Source organism: Alligator mississippiensis, chromosome 1 (genome assembly GCF_030867095.1).
Source record: "Alligator mississippiensis isolate rAllMis1 chromosome 1, rAllMis1, whole genome shotgun sequence".
In the NCBI taxonomy this organism is placed as follows: Eukaryota; Metazoa; Chordata; order Crocodylia; family Alligatoridae; genus Alligator; species Alligator mississippiensis.
Window position 1 is genome coordinate 62,192,972 of NC_081824.1, and position 16,484 is coordinate 62,209,455.

Consider the following 16,484-nt stretch of genomic DNA (forward strand, 5'->3'; position numbering starts at 1 on the left):
AAGTTGGTAATGAACGTGGATCAATTTAATGATGTGTGAGATACCACTATGACGTGTATAAATGGTTGGCACAATTAAAAAAGAAAATTGGCAACCCATTTTATGGGAAATTAAGTGAATGAACTCTGCATAGCCTTTATGTATAAGTGTGTGTAAAATGGTGAATGGTGAAAGAATGGCACAGAGACAGAAGAAGAAGATTTATGTAAGCAACAAGGCACCAGATGAACGTGTGAAGAATCCCTTTGAAGCTCAAGGGTACAAAGGAGATAAGAGAAGAAAAAATACTGCTATGTGGGCAGCAAAAACACTCCAAGGCTAAGATAAGCTGAAGACAAAAGAGGAAGAACGGCAAAAATAGAAGCTAGGTATAGAAAACCCCCAAAGCACTAAAACAAAGGATGCCAATCCCTATAAAAGAACACTTTGAAAATGCCAAGTTGGGTGAGTCTCTTTCTCTACTGCTGTTTCATCAGAGCACAGATGAATCTGTTCATCCCACTCCAGCTGTTATCTTCAAATCTGCTATCTTCAAATCATCATCATGTACTCAATAAGCCCTGGTTGGCCACCCTGGGCTGATATTGAGCAACTATTGCTGGTAACTATATCTGGTGTATGTGTGGATGGAATGGTTGTTTTGTGTATATGTATGCCTGTGTGTAATGATGTGTATGATGATTTGTGTGTGTTTGTATGAATGGTGTATCCGAACCTCTATGCCTAAATGTAATCAATAAATGTGACATTCTGCCCTATCCCCCTTTTCAAAGGCTCGCTCGTGATTTGAGCAGTTGGCAATTTGTGTAACGCCATGACATGTATAAACATCCAAAATAACACTCAAGTAAAAATGTACTACATTAACCCAATAATTTTATGGAACATTTCATTCTCATTCCCTCTTTCTATTATTTGTTTTCCTAGCTTATAAACCCTTGCATTTAGATGGGTGCTATTATAACATTAAATACTACAGTAATTGTCATGGACTAAATCAAATAGGGTGTGTCTGCTCATAGAATCCCCAAAAAGTACCCTAAAGCAGGTGTGGCCAACAGCAGCACACATGCCACAAGTGGTATGGGCAGTTGCTGTGTGTGGCATGTGAGCCTTAGGCAGTAAAGGAAGGCACTAGAATGGAGGCAGGGGGACTCAAGACCCTGGCCACGTGCCATTTCGGGGGGGGGGGGGGAAGCAGGATACTGCTGTGAGAGGTGTTAGGTGTCACTGCCAAGAGACAGGCTAATCCTTCCTTGGCCCTGCAGCTGTCACCAAATTCAGGGCTTTGGATGCTTGCCAGGGTTGCCAAGTGTCAGTAAATGTACTGACTGTCATTAAAAAAGGAGGCTAAAAATGGCTGTAAAAAACTTTAGCCATCAGTAAAAACACTAAGCAGCTGCCACTTAATTAAAGCTGTAACAGACAGACCAGCAGCACCACCTTGTGTCAAAGTGGGAGTGCAGCACCCTGCAGGAATCATTCTCTTAGCCATGTGCTACTGCTACTGCATCCTGGGCTGCCTGTAATACTGCTGGGTCACAGGTAGTCTTTTTTTGGTGATCCATGTTGGGATGGGGGTTAGCAGGATCAGGAGAAGTAAGCCTGGGGTGGGGGGCAGCATGGTATAGGGTAAAGTCAGGGGCATCAGGATGGTAATGTGAGTAGATTCATAGATTCATAGATTCATAGATGTTAGGGTTGGAAGGGACCTCAATAGATCATCAAGTCCGACCCCCTGCATAAGCAGGAAAGAGTGCTGGGTCTAAATGACCCCAGCTAGATACTCGTCTAACCTCCTCTTGAAGACCCCCAGGGTAGGGGAAAGCACCACCTCCCTTGGGAGCCCGTTCCAGACCTTGGCCACTCGAACTGTGAAGAAGTTCTTCCTAATGTCCAGTCTGAATCTGCTCTCTGCTAGCTTGTGGCCATTGTTTCTTGTAACCCCCGGGGGCGCCTTGGTGAATAAATCCTCACCAATTCCCTTCTGTGCCCCCGTGATGAACTTATAGGCAGCCACAAGGTCGCCTCTCAACCTTCTCTTGCGGAGGCTGAAAAGGTCCAGTTTCTCTAGTCTCTCCTCGTAGGGCTTGGTCTGCAGGCCCTTGACCATACGAGTTGCCCTTCTCTGGACCCTCTCCAGGTTATCCGCATCCTTCTTGAAGTGTGGCGCCCAGAATTGCACGCAGTACTCCAACTGCGATCTGACCAACGCCCTATAGAGGGGAAGTATCACCTCCCTGGACCTATTCGTCATGCATCTGCTGATGCACGATAAAGTGCCATTGGCTTTTCTGATGGCTTCGTCACACTGCCGGCTCATGTTCAACTTGGAGTCCACTAGGACTCCAAGATCCCTTTCCACCTCCGTGCCACCCAGCAGGTCATTCCCTAGGCTGTAGGTGTGCTGGACATTTTTCCTCCCTAGGTGCAGCACTTTGCATTTCTCCTTGTTGAACTGCATCCTGTTGTTTTCTGCCCACTTGTCCAACCTATCCAGGTCTGCCTGCAGCTGTTCCCTGCCCTCCGGCGTGTCCACTTCTCCCCATAGCTTTGTGTCATCTGCAAACTTGGACAGAGTACATTTCACTCCCACGTCCAAGTCGCTGATGAAGACATTAAAGAGTATCGGTCCAAGGACCGAACCCTGCGGGACCCCACTGCCCACACCCTTCCAGGTCGAGACCGACCCATCTACCACGACTCTTTGGGTGCGACCCTCTAGCCAATTCGCCACCCACCGGACTGTGCAGTCATCCACATCACAGGCTCTTAATTTGTTCACCAGTATGGGGTGGGATACCGTATCGAAGGCTTTCCTGAAGTCCAGGTATACGACATCCACCCCTCCTCCTGTGTCCAGGCGTTTCGTAACCTGGTCATAGAAAGAGACTAGGTTGGTCAGGCACGATCTGCCCGCCACAAACCCATGCTGGTTTCCCCTCAGCATAATTTGTCCTGCCGGGCTCTCACAAATGTGAGCCTTGATAATTTTTTCAAATACTTTACCAAGGATGGAGGTGAGACTGACCGGCCTATAGTTGCCCGGGTCCTCCTTCCTCCCCTTTTTGAAAATGGGGACCACGTTAGCCCTTTTCCAGTCCTCCGGGACTTGGCCTGTGCGCCACGAGCATTCGAATATTCCCGCCAGTGGCTCTGCAATGACGTCGGCCAGTGCCTTCAGCACCCTGGGATGGAGCCCATCCGGGCCTGCCGACTTAAAGGCATCCAGTTCTTCCAAGTGACTCTGCACCACCTCAGGATCTACGCATGGAAGTCTGGCGCTTTGCTGCTGCCTCTCTACAACCTCAGTGAGAGACTTGTCGTGCCCCTCGCTTAGGAACACTGAGGCAAAGAACTCGTTGAGGAGTTCAGCCTTGTCCCCTCTATCTGTCACCAATTGCTTCTGCCCATTTAGCAGGGGTCCTATTCCTCCCTGGGCCTTCCTTTTACTCCCTATGTATCTAAAAAACAATTTCTTGTTGTCCTTTACTTGGGTTGCCATCCTCAGCTCCATGGTAGCTTTGGCCCGTCTAACTGCCTCCCTACAAGCACGAGCAGAGGAGGTATATTCATCTTTAGTGATCTCACCCTGTTTCCACTTTTTATGTGCTCCCCTTTTGGCCCTTAGGCTGCCCTGGATTTCTCTGGTCAGCCATGGAAGCCTCCTGGCCCCTTTCCCTCTTTTGCCTCGCTCGGGGATCGTCTTGCTTTGTGCCCAAAGGATCGTTTCCTTTAGGCACAGCCACCCTTCTTGGGCACCCATCCCATCAAAACTCCTACTCTGCAGTGCTTCCTTGACTAATCGCCTGAGTGCAATGAGATCAGCTTTCCTAAAGTCTAGCACTTTCACCCTACTAGTTACCTTACCCACTCGCCGTCTTATGTTGAATTCTATCATAAGGTGATCACTGTCTCCCAGATAGCTACCGATTTGGAGGTCCCCTATCATGTCATCTCCCGTTGCCAATACCAGATCCAGTATGGCATTCCCCCTAGTGGGACCGTACACCTCCTGTGTCAGGTGGAGGTCCTGTACACAAGTTAGAAACCTGCGTGAGCGATGGGACCTTGCTGTCTGCGTCTCCCAGCAGATGTCCGGGTAGTTTAGGTCCCCCATGACTACCGCCTCTTTAGCTTTTATGGTCTCCGAGAGTAGCCTCAGGAGCCCCGCATCTATTTCTTCCCCTTGGTGTGGGGGTCTGTAACAGACCCCTAACACCAAATCCCTTTCTCCTTGCCCCCCATGTAGCCTAACCCACAATCCTTCTACTTCCTCAGCCTCGGATTCTGTCTTGATGAGGGTTGATGTATATTGCTCACTGACATAAAGTGCAACCCCCCCCCCCTTCTTCCCCGACCTGTCCTTTCTGTACAATCTATAGCCCTCAATATGTACCGCCCAGTCATGGGATGAATCCCACCAGGTCTCTGTTAGCCCCACTAAGTCATAGGTGTTTAGTGCAAGCAGGAGCGCTAGTTCATCCTGCTTGTTCCCCATGCTCCTAGCATTAGTATATAGGCACTTGAGCCCTGCGACTGGCGCCTTTGCTGCCCCCCTGCTCCCAGTCCCATGGGGCCCATTGTTTCTTACCTTCTTGTTCCTTACCTGTTCTGTTGTGCTGGCCTCCCCATGGCTTTCAGGTTCCCAATGTTCTCCTTCTTCAGGCTGGGCTGTCCTTGTGGGTGCCACATGGTTTGGTGGTCCACAGCTTCCCCTGCCCTCGTACTCCCCTCCCCCCGACGAGCCTAGTTTAAAGCCCGCCGGAGGAGATCCGCCAACCTAGAAGAAAACACACGCTTACCTTTGGGGGACAGGTGAAGCCCATCCCAGCTGATGAAGCCCATCCCAGCTGAGGCCTCTGGCTGGGGTCAGAAGGCAGTACAGTGTAAAAATATTCCTTCAGTCAAGCAGCAATGCCAACCTAAGACATTCTTTTTTAACTGAAAACTTTTTACTGACAACCAAACTTTTTACTTTTTTATTATGATTGATGTTAAACCCCTAAATTTGAACCCATCCCTTCTAACTAGGGTCTGTCAGCAGGGCAGGGCCTGGAAGAAGAGTTCCATTTACATGATGTAAAACATATGTCAGTAAAAACATGTGTCAGTAAAAAAGTTTGGCTGCCTATAAAAAGCTTATAGTTTGTCAGTTAAAAAATGTTCTTTGGTTGGCAACCCTGATCCTTGTTCAGCATATAAAACTGCAGCAGTTATATGTCTTGGGAAGGGTTAGCCCTGTTCTTGGTTTGGACATTTCTCTTGTAGCAGTGTCTTGCCCCCGCTCCACTCTGCGTGGCCTAAGGCTGGAGGCCCACCCTCCCCACTACTGAACTCCTCAACACTGAAATAAATTATTACAGCAGCATAGGAAATGGAATTTGAATTTAATGGAAAATGCTGGTTTTTCATAAATAGTTTCCCTTCCAAATTGCAAGGAAAACAAAGTATCAACATGTCTATGAAATTTCCAAATTAAATTTTGGAAAAATTAATTCCATTTCTATGAGATCAAAGTGCACCCTTCTGATTTCAAGTGATTTATTTTATATTGTCTTGTAATTTATACATAACATTAAATGAAAAGTCATTTTGTTAAGAAAAATCTAAATTGTCCATTCAACAAGACTGTAATTAATCTGTCGAGTTTAATAAGATAGTTCATCTCTTTTAGCAAGTGAAATTTCAGGGATTTTCAATTCATTTCCTCTGAATGTTTAATTTTGATGAAATTACAACTTTTGATTGAGACAATTTTCTGAGGTAAGTAGTCAGTCAGCTCTAGAGATTAGGTTCAACATAGATAAGCTTGGACAAAGACCCAGTTCATATCAACCCTTTCCTTATTCCAAGAAAAATTGGAACATTGTAGTGCTAGTGTGGAACCTCTTCATGGGTCTTATAACAGGAGGAAGCTCATATAAATTAGACATCTGAGCTCACTTGGTACTGATAATTACTGTATCCTATTGGGAAGACAAGAGCATTAGTAATGTTATTTAGGTTTAGTTTTATAAATTGAACATGCACAAATAAAACAAAACTTTCTGTCCTAATTAGGATAATTCAAGTAATTTATACCAGATTACAAAAAATTAGAAGACATTTGAATTTTAAATTGCAAACTAACATCGGGACTGAAGATATGTGAGACTTTAATACTAATGCATTAAACTACCGTATGATAATAACCATCACTGACAGTTTAACCAAATAAAGAGAGGTTTCACAGCATTGGATGCCTGGAAGGAGAACATCACCATTGACAAATTGCTCCCAGCTAACTTCCTTCCTTCTACAAGGCATGTACCAGTGATGCTGAAAGACAGATGTTAAATGAAGCTAGACAGAACTAAATGAATCACAGTAATCTAAAAATAATAATTGAAAAAATATAGAAAATCTAGTTGATCAGCAATATTAATTATGAGGAAATCCTTATAGAATCTAGATACTTGAGACTTTGTTTAGACACTTACAGAGTGTTGACTTCAAAAGGGAAAATGATGACCTGTACATGGCAAAGACAATATGGATTTCAGTTCTTGGTGAAGCCTCTAGATTTGATCAACTGAACCCAACCTGAAGACAATTAAAAAACTTGTATATTTAATATACCATTCAGGTCTATTGATTTGTTTTCATCTACTACTTGGATTCCATCCAGTGCCAGATGTTTTCTACAGAATAATTAGCTAACTGTTTGAGGGAGTTATGAAAGCTGAAATGAACATAAATTATGTGCGGTTTGGAAGAATCTCATTCTAGATTCAAATAAGATCTAGACAAAGCCAGAAAAATTAAAAAGGGAAGATGTAACACTGTTTATCAGGTGTGTTCATCTCTTGCTATCCAAATTCACTAGAACATATTAGTAAAAATGTGTACAAGTAATTTATAAATTTTCGTGTTTTAGTACAGAGTTGTATTATTCCTCCCCAATATCCCCTCATATCCTACCTGTTACTCCAATATTCAATAAATATCCTGTTAAACTTCTAATCTGCATGAATCTCTACCCTCAGACAATGGCAAAGCATTTTACTGTGCCCTTTATTATATTTAAGTGGGAGATTAAAATACTGTCAATCAAGGCTGATTGTGGGCAAGTGCAGAGAGAAAGACAGAACATGAGCCTGCACTTTTGGCACACAACATATCCATAGCAGGTTTAGAGATTGGACATTGACTTTTCTCACCAAACGTAAGAGCAAGTGGAGATGAAGATATCAAAGCTGCCTGGAGTATAAAGACCTGCAGTGTATCTCCTTATTTTGTTATGAGAAATGTATAGTTAGAGAGAAGACGTAAGCTTTGAATGAATGTATGCAAGTCAGTTTTGAATAAATGGCAGTCCTTTGTATGGATGCTAGATTCTACACCAGCTACATCCTTCAGACTGCAGTGATACAAATAGGATTGTATGAGCATGAAGATCTAACCTTCTGTCTACTTCAACATGGGTAGCTTTAGCACAGGGGTGGGCAATTATTTCATCTGGAGGGCTGCCTAATGAGTTTTGGTGAGCTGTTGACAGCTGCAAGGGTAGTCCCACCCTTGACAGGTGCGTATAGTGGGGGGGCTGTGGGGACAGGGTTGGACTTGTAGGGTGTGAGAGAGGTCGTGGGGACCCCCCACACCTACTCCCCCACATGGCACACAGCCCCTGGTAATGGTGGCAGCAGCAGTGGCAGGCAGGGGCCCTCAAGGTGCTCATGACTCACACAGGCGCTGCCACCTGGTGACGCGTGGCTCTGGCCAGAGCTGCATATGGTAGCAAGGAATGCAACCAAACTAGCCCACCTCTATCGCACAGGGCTCCCTGCAGTGCACATGCAAGTGCCATTGTGGGGAAGCCCTGTGTGATGGAGCTGGCTGCCTTCCCTGCTCCCTGCCGCAATGGAAGCAGGGTGTGGGGCTTCCTACCACTTCTGACAGAGTCCAGTCAGCTGCACATGGTGGGGAAGGCCTCTGGCTCCATTGTGTGGGGCTTTCCCCAGTGGCATGTGGGTGCTGGGAGCTACATGTGCACCATGAGGAGCCTTGTGTGATAGAAGTGGGCCGGCCTGGCTGTGCATCATAACTATATAATAACTATTAATAACTATTAATAATGTTTCAGAGGCTGGGTGGCATTTATATGGGGTGGAGTGTGTAGTGGGGTCCCTCACACACACACCTTGCCCACCTGCACTCTGTGCTCCCCTGGGTGGGGGCTCCGTGCTCCCATCAGCTCCAACCCCATGCTCCCTGCCTCCGTCCAGCTGCAGCTTTCCCCCCTCATCCATACCACAGCTTCGCCTACCCCTGTTGCTTCTGTACCTGCTTCTGTATCCTTTTGTTAGGTCTGACTAAATCCTGAACATCCGCAATGTGCTGCTATCATTTCTACCTGAGTGTGTCATTTTCTTTCCCTATTGTGTTTCTCCTCTTTCTTATCTCTCTTGTTCCTTGTTCAATAAGCATCTAGCTTAGCCAGCTAAGAAATATCTGCCTATTGCAATGTTGTTGTGAGCCTGCACCTTCCCAGAAAAGCAAGCTATGTCTTAAACAGCCTAGGAAATGGAAAACATTGGCTACATCTCAGAGTATCTAATAGCCATGTGCTGTCCCTATAATTCTCCAGCAGCTAATTTAGAAGTAAATAAGTATCTGAGAAAGAAGTTGCATTTTCTTTCTTCTTTTTATGCATTTTATCTTAAAGGGAACAGGGCCAGTCATCAATATCTACCCAAAAAATCTACATTTTTATTTCCAAAAAAGGGACAGTACCTGTAATCTAAAAAAAGAAAAAAAATATGCAGGCCAGAGGTGTAAACAGCTACTACTGTACCCACTACTGTATCTAGCAGTGTCTGGAGATTACTGCTGCAGGGTGAGGAAGTCGCCTCCTTTTTAACATCAACAATGTATGTCATGGAGTCAAGTAAACAGTGATTTTCAACAGTGCAAAAATGGCTGTATTTTGATTTTATGCCCCGCACCATGCCTCCTACTGCAGTAAACCTCCAGCAGTAAACCTCCAAACTCTTTAGTCCTGCCACTGCTGCTACTCCGCCATCCCTGCTGCTGGAAGTTGGGGAAGGAGAGGGCACGGGGGATGGGAGAGTGAAGTACACCCCCATTAGATAGCACCTGAGGCTTGTTCCCCATTTGCCCACCCATCTTTATGTTCCTGAAGTGTGCTGTGTTCCTGTATCTGTATACTCTGAACATCCAGAAGGAAAAGTAATACACAAAATGTTAAAATGAAAGCTTTTCTTAATTCTTTACATTTTAAATACTTCATCAACTTTTTCCTTTTATTTCTGTATGGTTAACAAAAGGTTAAAAGGTTTTTGTGGGTGGTAAGTGATTAGCTTGAGATGAAAGACCAAAGCTGCTTTTTTCGCATTATAGCAATAAGGAAGGTCCTTACAGATACTTTCCTTTTTGTGGGGGATGGGACTGAAACTTCCCTTATTACAACCATACCCCTAATTATGTTTTCATGACAATAAGGCTACTTTCTCTATGAATAGCTGTCTTGTCTTTTGCCAGAATGTCTGGCTACTCCATCACCAATTTGTTTACCATTAAAGACACCAGTTGCTGCTGCTGCTTAGTTGTAAGCAGATGTTATTCTTATTGTTTGGGTGTGTATGTTTGCAGGAAGTTCTCCAAGGGGGTTTAAATGAAGTCTCCTTATGAAAATCTTGATTGGAATAGTTCATCTCAGGACTATGGTGGGTGGCTATAAAGACCAGGGTATAAGCAGTCAACTGGAAATCAAGAGTACCTCAATAATAGGGCTGAGTCATAGAAGCCAGGAGCTCAGAACCAGGGTCAAAAGCCAGGGGTTCAACAGCAGACTTGGGCAGACAGTAGAAAGGAATCAAAGCCAGGAAATACAAGACGGGAGCAAGAATACAGCAGTCAAGCAAGAATAGCTACTAGCTATTATTGTATTACACCACTGGAAAAATACCAATATTCTTTACAAGCCTAATTATGTCCATAAAAAACCTGTTCTCTGAAGTGGGTTGGAATATTCAGTTTGTCTGCAGTATAATAAGCAGGGCTACAAATATTTATCTGTCCATTCTCTTTTAACTTTTTCTTCCTTCTCTTTTTTTTTTCTGCTAGAAGTCAGGGCAGGGACTCGACCTAAAGACTAAGTGGTTTAGGGCATAGGTGACAGCCTACTTCATTAGATGCTAAGAATTTCCTCTTTACTTTCCATTTTTCTTCCTTGCTATTGTTGTTTTACACTGATTTAAATAATCATACTACTCTCTCTTCTCTACAGGATTTTATTAAATCCATACTAATTTGTAATCTTAACACTAGATATTTTTCCCTTGTAGTTTAATTTTTTTCAATTTCCACTCCTCCATTTATTGCTTTAACTTAAACTACATTAAAAGACACCCACTTCTCTTGCCTGTGTTATATAAACATAAAACAAACTAATTCTTATAAAAATATTCTTTTGATACTGGTCTTCATTCCCTGTCTCACCACTTTTTAATTAATATGTTTTTGATTTGTGAAGTCTGCTGATAGATTTCTTCCCAAGTTGTACTGTTTGTTTTCTAGATCTAGTTCCTCCCTACTGTTCATTTTCCCATGCAATACTATTATTTTTACCTCTGTCTTATAACTCCAACTATGTTTTTGATAAACTTCTCCTTTTCATGAAGTTTAATATTTAGTTGATATACGAATAAGTCTTTTGTTCCCTGAAGACCAAAGTCACCTTCTCTCAACTTGCTCTTCACAATGTATTTCTTCTTTTGTTTCCCTTTGGTTTTCCTTTCTTCTTTTTTCATTTCAGTTCTCCTACATTCTTGTCTTTCCTCTACTCCTTCTTATGTACCATTCCAGTGCTCTTACTCCCTGCTCCAAAAAAACACCCCAAGTATATACAATCAAATCTGGCCAATTTGACCAGATAAGCACAGCTTATGTTGATTTCTTATTCTGTGGAGAACTAATTTGAGGTAAGCAAATGCAACTCACAATGAAGCCAACATTGAATTTGGTTCACTGTAATTGCTGAGGATGGTGCAATATAAGTGGCCTGCATTATGAATTTTATGTTAAAACCCATTGTCTATTTTTCCTGTTGTATTTTTACATATGTGTTATTTATAATAAAGAAGGATAGAGACAACACAGATTTTATTTACTCTCTCTCCTAATACCAAAAGAATAGCATATCCAACATAAGAGGTTTATTATAATGTATTTGTCACAGACCCAGCTGTTCAGTTCATCCTAGAGCACTGAGCTGCAATAGAGAGCTCCATGCCAGGGGATTGTCTCCAGCTCATTTCCAGAGGCTTGTCCCCAGCCTCAAGCTGGTCTCCAGCCCCCTGGTCATTCTCCTGCTCATCTCCAGCCTTGGGAGACTAGAGACAGCCAGGGGAGGAACAAGAGGCTGGAGACAGCCCCTGGAGACATTCGCCTGCTGTCTCCAGCCTCCTGAGGCTGGAGACAAACAGGGGAATGAGCAAGGGGCTGGAGAGAGCAGGAGGCTGGAGCCAAGCCCCTAGAAATGAGCTGGATACTTCCCCTACTCTCTCCAGCCTCCTGCTTGTTCTCTGCTACTGCTGGTGAGTGGGGGGGGCGGTACGCTGGGAGAGCCAGCAGGGAGCTGGGGGGATGAAGGGGGGTGGGGGAATGAATGGGAGATGGGGGGGATGAACAGGGTGTGGGGGTAATGAATGGGGTGCAGGGGAATGAACAGGGAGCTGGGGGAACCAATGGGGATGGGGGGAATGAGCCTCCTGCTTGTTCTATTCTCTCCAGCCTTCTGCTTGTTCTCCTTATCTCCAGGCTCTGGAGGGTGGAGAAGAGCAGGGGAATGAGCAGGGGGCTGGAGACGAGTGGAGGGGGGGGCGGCGGGGGAGAGCTGTAGCCTCTGTGAAGGCCTGGGACCCTGAAGGTGGGGTAATCCATGTGCTGTGGGGGGGGGAGCTCTGCTGTGTGGGGGGCAGGGGACCATTGGCAATGTATAGGGGGTGCATGAGGATGCATGTGCACCCCCTGAGCGTGGCAGTGCACCCCCTCAGAAAAGGCGCTGCCGACACTATCAGCAGTGCCTGTGGGTGGTTACCGTTTGCCACTGCCCCTCCCCACCCCCACCAGTGGTGTCTGCTGGCTGTCAGCAATTGCTGCTGGCCACCACTGTTGCTGCCAATGCTGTCTGTGGGTGGTCACCGCTTGCCACCCTTCCCCCCACCGCTGACAGTGCCGGCGGCATCTGTTGGAGTTCCCTGCTTACCACTGCCACCACGCTCCCACTGCCATCAGCACCGCTGTGCCCCGCCAGCCTCCAGGGGCATGAGGTGTTCATGCAGGGGACCCACCCCTCCTAAGCAGCCCCCACACCTGCAGTCCCCCCACACCTACCCACACAGTGACTCACATCCCCCCACATTCCTCCACACCCACCACATCCCCCCCACCCTCCTTCCCACCTCTTCCTGCAAATCACACATCTCCCTATCACACACCCACCATATGATAAGGAAATCAAAATCAAACATTTAAACACATAGATATTTAGGATTACTTTTATTATGATACTAGAGATACTGGCAGGCTTCCAGATTTCTTTAACATTGTAAATATAGCAATAAAACATTGCCCAACTGATCAGTCCCCCTTTCTCTCTCTCTTTTGTCCTAATTTTGTAAGAATGTGGATTTGGAGGTATTTTAAAAAGTGAATTTGGGATGCTGCTTCAGCAGTTTGGCTGACACAAGGGGCTAGTGTCCCCAGATATCAAATGGCTGGGCCCAGAAGCTCCTGAGGGCAAGTAATCCTGAGCCGCTGGCCAGGGAAGGTTTTTATATTGCTGGGGAAAGCACAGGTGCTGGACCCAGGCTCTAGCTCCCCCTGGCTGCAGATCTGAGAGGAGCCAGGCAGGGTTATTTTGCCCCAAGTGGCACAATTTGCTCCGCAACAAAGTGCATGTCCGAGCATGTGTGCTGAGGCAAAAAGCCCCAGTTCAAATTTGCACCACTTCTATTTGAGCTGCTGCAAGCATAATGTGAATGTGCCTCTAGGGCTCAGCTGCTTCTGTAGGCATCTTGCCCCCATTTTGCTATTAGACCCATGCCATGACTTATACTCATTTGAACCAGCTACATGAATATTGGTAAAAAACAGAGGCACTGAAGAAATAGACTCAATCTCAGGACAGCAGAATTCCTGGGCTCCATCCTTGGGCAAAAGTGGAGACCTAGGGTCTATTATGCAGAGGGGGTATACTACTAGAAAGGTCACAAAAGCCAGAGTACACTCCACACTACTGTGGCATTTATTTTGAAGTGGCACTATTCCAAATGCACAAAATTAAGATTCACCTTAAATGAGTAGTCTGAAATTGCTTTTAGTTAAATTATTTTTCAGCATTCTTTTGGTGATGGAGTAGACAGCAAGAGATAACAGAATTACTAATGTTACTGCCACTAAGAAACAAATAAGGCAATTAAAAGCATATACATACACAGAGATTCTTTGCCTTTTGTGAACAGTCTTTCTAGAAAGGTAAGTTTCTCTGAGGTATTTCACTATAGACTTCCCTAGAAAGCTACAACAACTTAGAATTAGGAGTGATGACTGCTGAATTACCAGCACCGACTTTATTTATTTTTTAAATATGAGAGGGAATCTAAAATTCACTTCCGCTAAGAACTAAATAACTCGGTCATTTACTTTTCAAGTTCCAGCTCTTCTTAGGCACATAGAGCTAAAAGCATCTAGGCTATTTGCACTTCATTAGATTGCAGTGTGACTAACTATTGTTTTAAAACCAGTTAAGCTAATAACATAGGGTGAAATCTTGTCCTTCTCCTCCGCAGGTGCAGAGGCCCTTTACAGCAGCAGAACACACAACTGCATATCCCATTTTTACAAGAATTATTTCCATTCTGGTTTAGGAGGTTGTCTCCTATGGATCTCAGCCATTCAGTTTCCCAAGGAGAAGGAAGTTTACAAAGAAGAGGCTTCTGACTCTACATAAGAGGTCAAACAGACTCTTAACAGTGTGACTTAAGGACAGGAGGATTCTTTCTTTATGTGGTTCCTGTACTGAATTTAACTCTTAAGCTTGTAAAGCAGAATGTTATATCTGGAGACAATTCCAGACACTGCTTAGAAAAATGGAGCAGGCCAAAAAAAGTTCTCTCTCTTACTGACACTGTTCTTTTTCATTAATCTTTGAGTGATAACTGGTAATAAACTGTATATCTCTATCTCTGCTAACTAAATAAACTAACTTTCACAGATGATTCATTAACTAGCATGGATATTTATTATCAATTTTGAGATGCATCGTTAAACTGTTAGGAAATCTACGTATTAGAAGCTTGATCCAACTCTCACTAGAGCCAGTGGAGAAACAAGTCAATGACTTCAGTAGGATCTGGGTCAGGCTCAAACATGCAGATATTCCGCTTGCATATTGGGCTCTGAGGATGGGCATTGACTGGGCATCTAAGATTCTGATTGGGCTTCTCAGGTCTAAATGAAAAGTCATCCAAAATGCTCCTGATAAATTTTAAAGATAGTAAGATTTATGATTACACTGGTTACAATAGTAAACAATGGAAAGATTAGCATCTATATAAAATAATTAGTTCAATGTAACTTTCTTACCTGTTTCTACAAGGATTTTTTCAAGGAGAAGATTTTAAAATTTAAAGATAAATGTATAAAGTAAAAATAGCAATTTCTATGTCATTTTTCAAGCAGTCTTCAGGCCCATACAAGAATTAATGTTAAACGTTTTGTGACTTGAGAGAAATAGCTCACTTTCTTCATATTCCTATGTTAGCTCCAATGATCTAATGAACTAAAGTCAACCAAACACAGGCAGATCTTACATTTAGCAAAATGTTAAAGAAAATAGTGCGACCAGGCATGAGTGAGTCACATTTCTGTAGTTGTGTTTGTACACAGTACTATGACTCCTGGTCTGAATTGTGGAGAACAATGAGGAGAGAGAGAGAGAGTTATAGTGGAGGGGGATGTCGTAAATGAAACAAGTATCAAACAGGCTTAATTTCCAGATTTAAACAATAGCACTTAAGAATAACCTATACTTAAAAACACAAAACCCACAAATAAGCAGTAAGACTGCTTGACCTATATTCAAGACAATTGTTAGTTTTCACCTTCAACATCTGACTCCAATGTCCACATCATTAATGAAGAAGTGGACTGGCCAAGTTTGCCGATGATACCAAACTTTGGGGTAAAGCATCCATACCTGAGGACAGGAGGGTGACCCAGGCTGACCTCAACAGGCTCAGGAAATGGGCGGACAAGAACCTGATGGTGTTTAACACCAAAAAATGCAAGATTCTCCACCCTGGGAGGAAAAACCTTCAGCACGCTTATAGGCTCGGCTGTGCTATGCTGGCTAGCACTATGGAAGAAAGAGACTTGGGGGTCATCATTGACCACAGGATGAACATGAGCCTTCAATGCGATGCTGTGGCTAGGAAAGTGAGCAAAATGCTGGCTTGCATCCATAGATGATTCTCAAGCAAATCCTGGGACATCACTGTCCCCTTGCACTTGGCCTTGGTGAGGCCGCAGCTGGAGTACTGCGTCCAGTTTTGGGCCCCACAATTCAAAAAGAATGTGGAGAAGCTTGAGAGAGTCCAGAGAAGAGCCACGCTCATGATCAGAGGTCAGGAAAACAGACCTTACGACGACAGGCTGAGAGCTATGGGGCTCTTTAGCCTGGAAAAGCGCAGGCTCAGGGGTGATCTGATGACCACCTATAAATTTATCAGGGGTGACCACCAGTATGTGGGGGAATGTTTGTTCACCAGAGTGCCCCAAGGGATGACGAGGTCAAACGGTCAAACTACTGCAAGACCGTTTCAGGCTGGACATAAGGAAGAATTTCTTTACTGTCTGAGCCCCCAAGGTCTGGAACAGCCTGCCACCGGAGGTGGTTCAAGTACGTATATTGAGCCCCTTCAAGAAAAAATTGGATGCTTATCTTGTTGGGATCCTATGACCCCAGCTGACTTCCTGCCCTTTGGGCAGGGGGCTGGACTCGATGATCTTCCGAGGTCCCTTCCAGCCCTAATGTCTATGAAATCTATGAAATCTAGTTCTGTTTCATTCTGTTTCAGTGGATCACAGTGCTTCACCCAGGAATGTCTCAGATAATTTGGCTTCCATGAAAAAAGTTCTCTCATTGCAGTATCTTCACACTGTAGCAAGGTATAATACTCCAGATCTACCACCCTGCTTGGACAAAAGAATTAGCTGAAATGGAGAGAAAATCCTTCCTTTTATGGTAAGTGGCTGCAGAGGTATCAGTTCATCTGGGGGTGTATCTGTATCAGCAAGGCCCTGTTATTTTGAGAAATAAAGTAGTTATATTAATATATTACGTGGAAAAAATGAGTATTTGCCTTCTCTGGTATTCCCACTGCTGGGCCTGCCTGATTAGAATTTTTTTTCAAGTA

The 16,484-nt window shown here is 44.3% G+C and overlaps 1 long non-coding RNA gene across 1 annotated transcript in view; it reads left to right on the forward strand.

The window, feature by feature from the left end:
- Positions 1 to 14,289, forward strand: part of LOC106738536 (uncharacterized) — an 89,491-nt gene extending 75,202 nt beyond the window's left edge. The window contains exon 2 of the long non-coding RNA XR_002093225.2: positions 13,857 to 14,289. This is a non-coding gene — a long non-coding RNA (uncharacterized LOC106738536). The remainder of the gene's footprint in view (positions 1 to 13,856) is intronic.
- Positions 14,290 to 16,484: the final 2,195 nt, after the last annotated feature.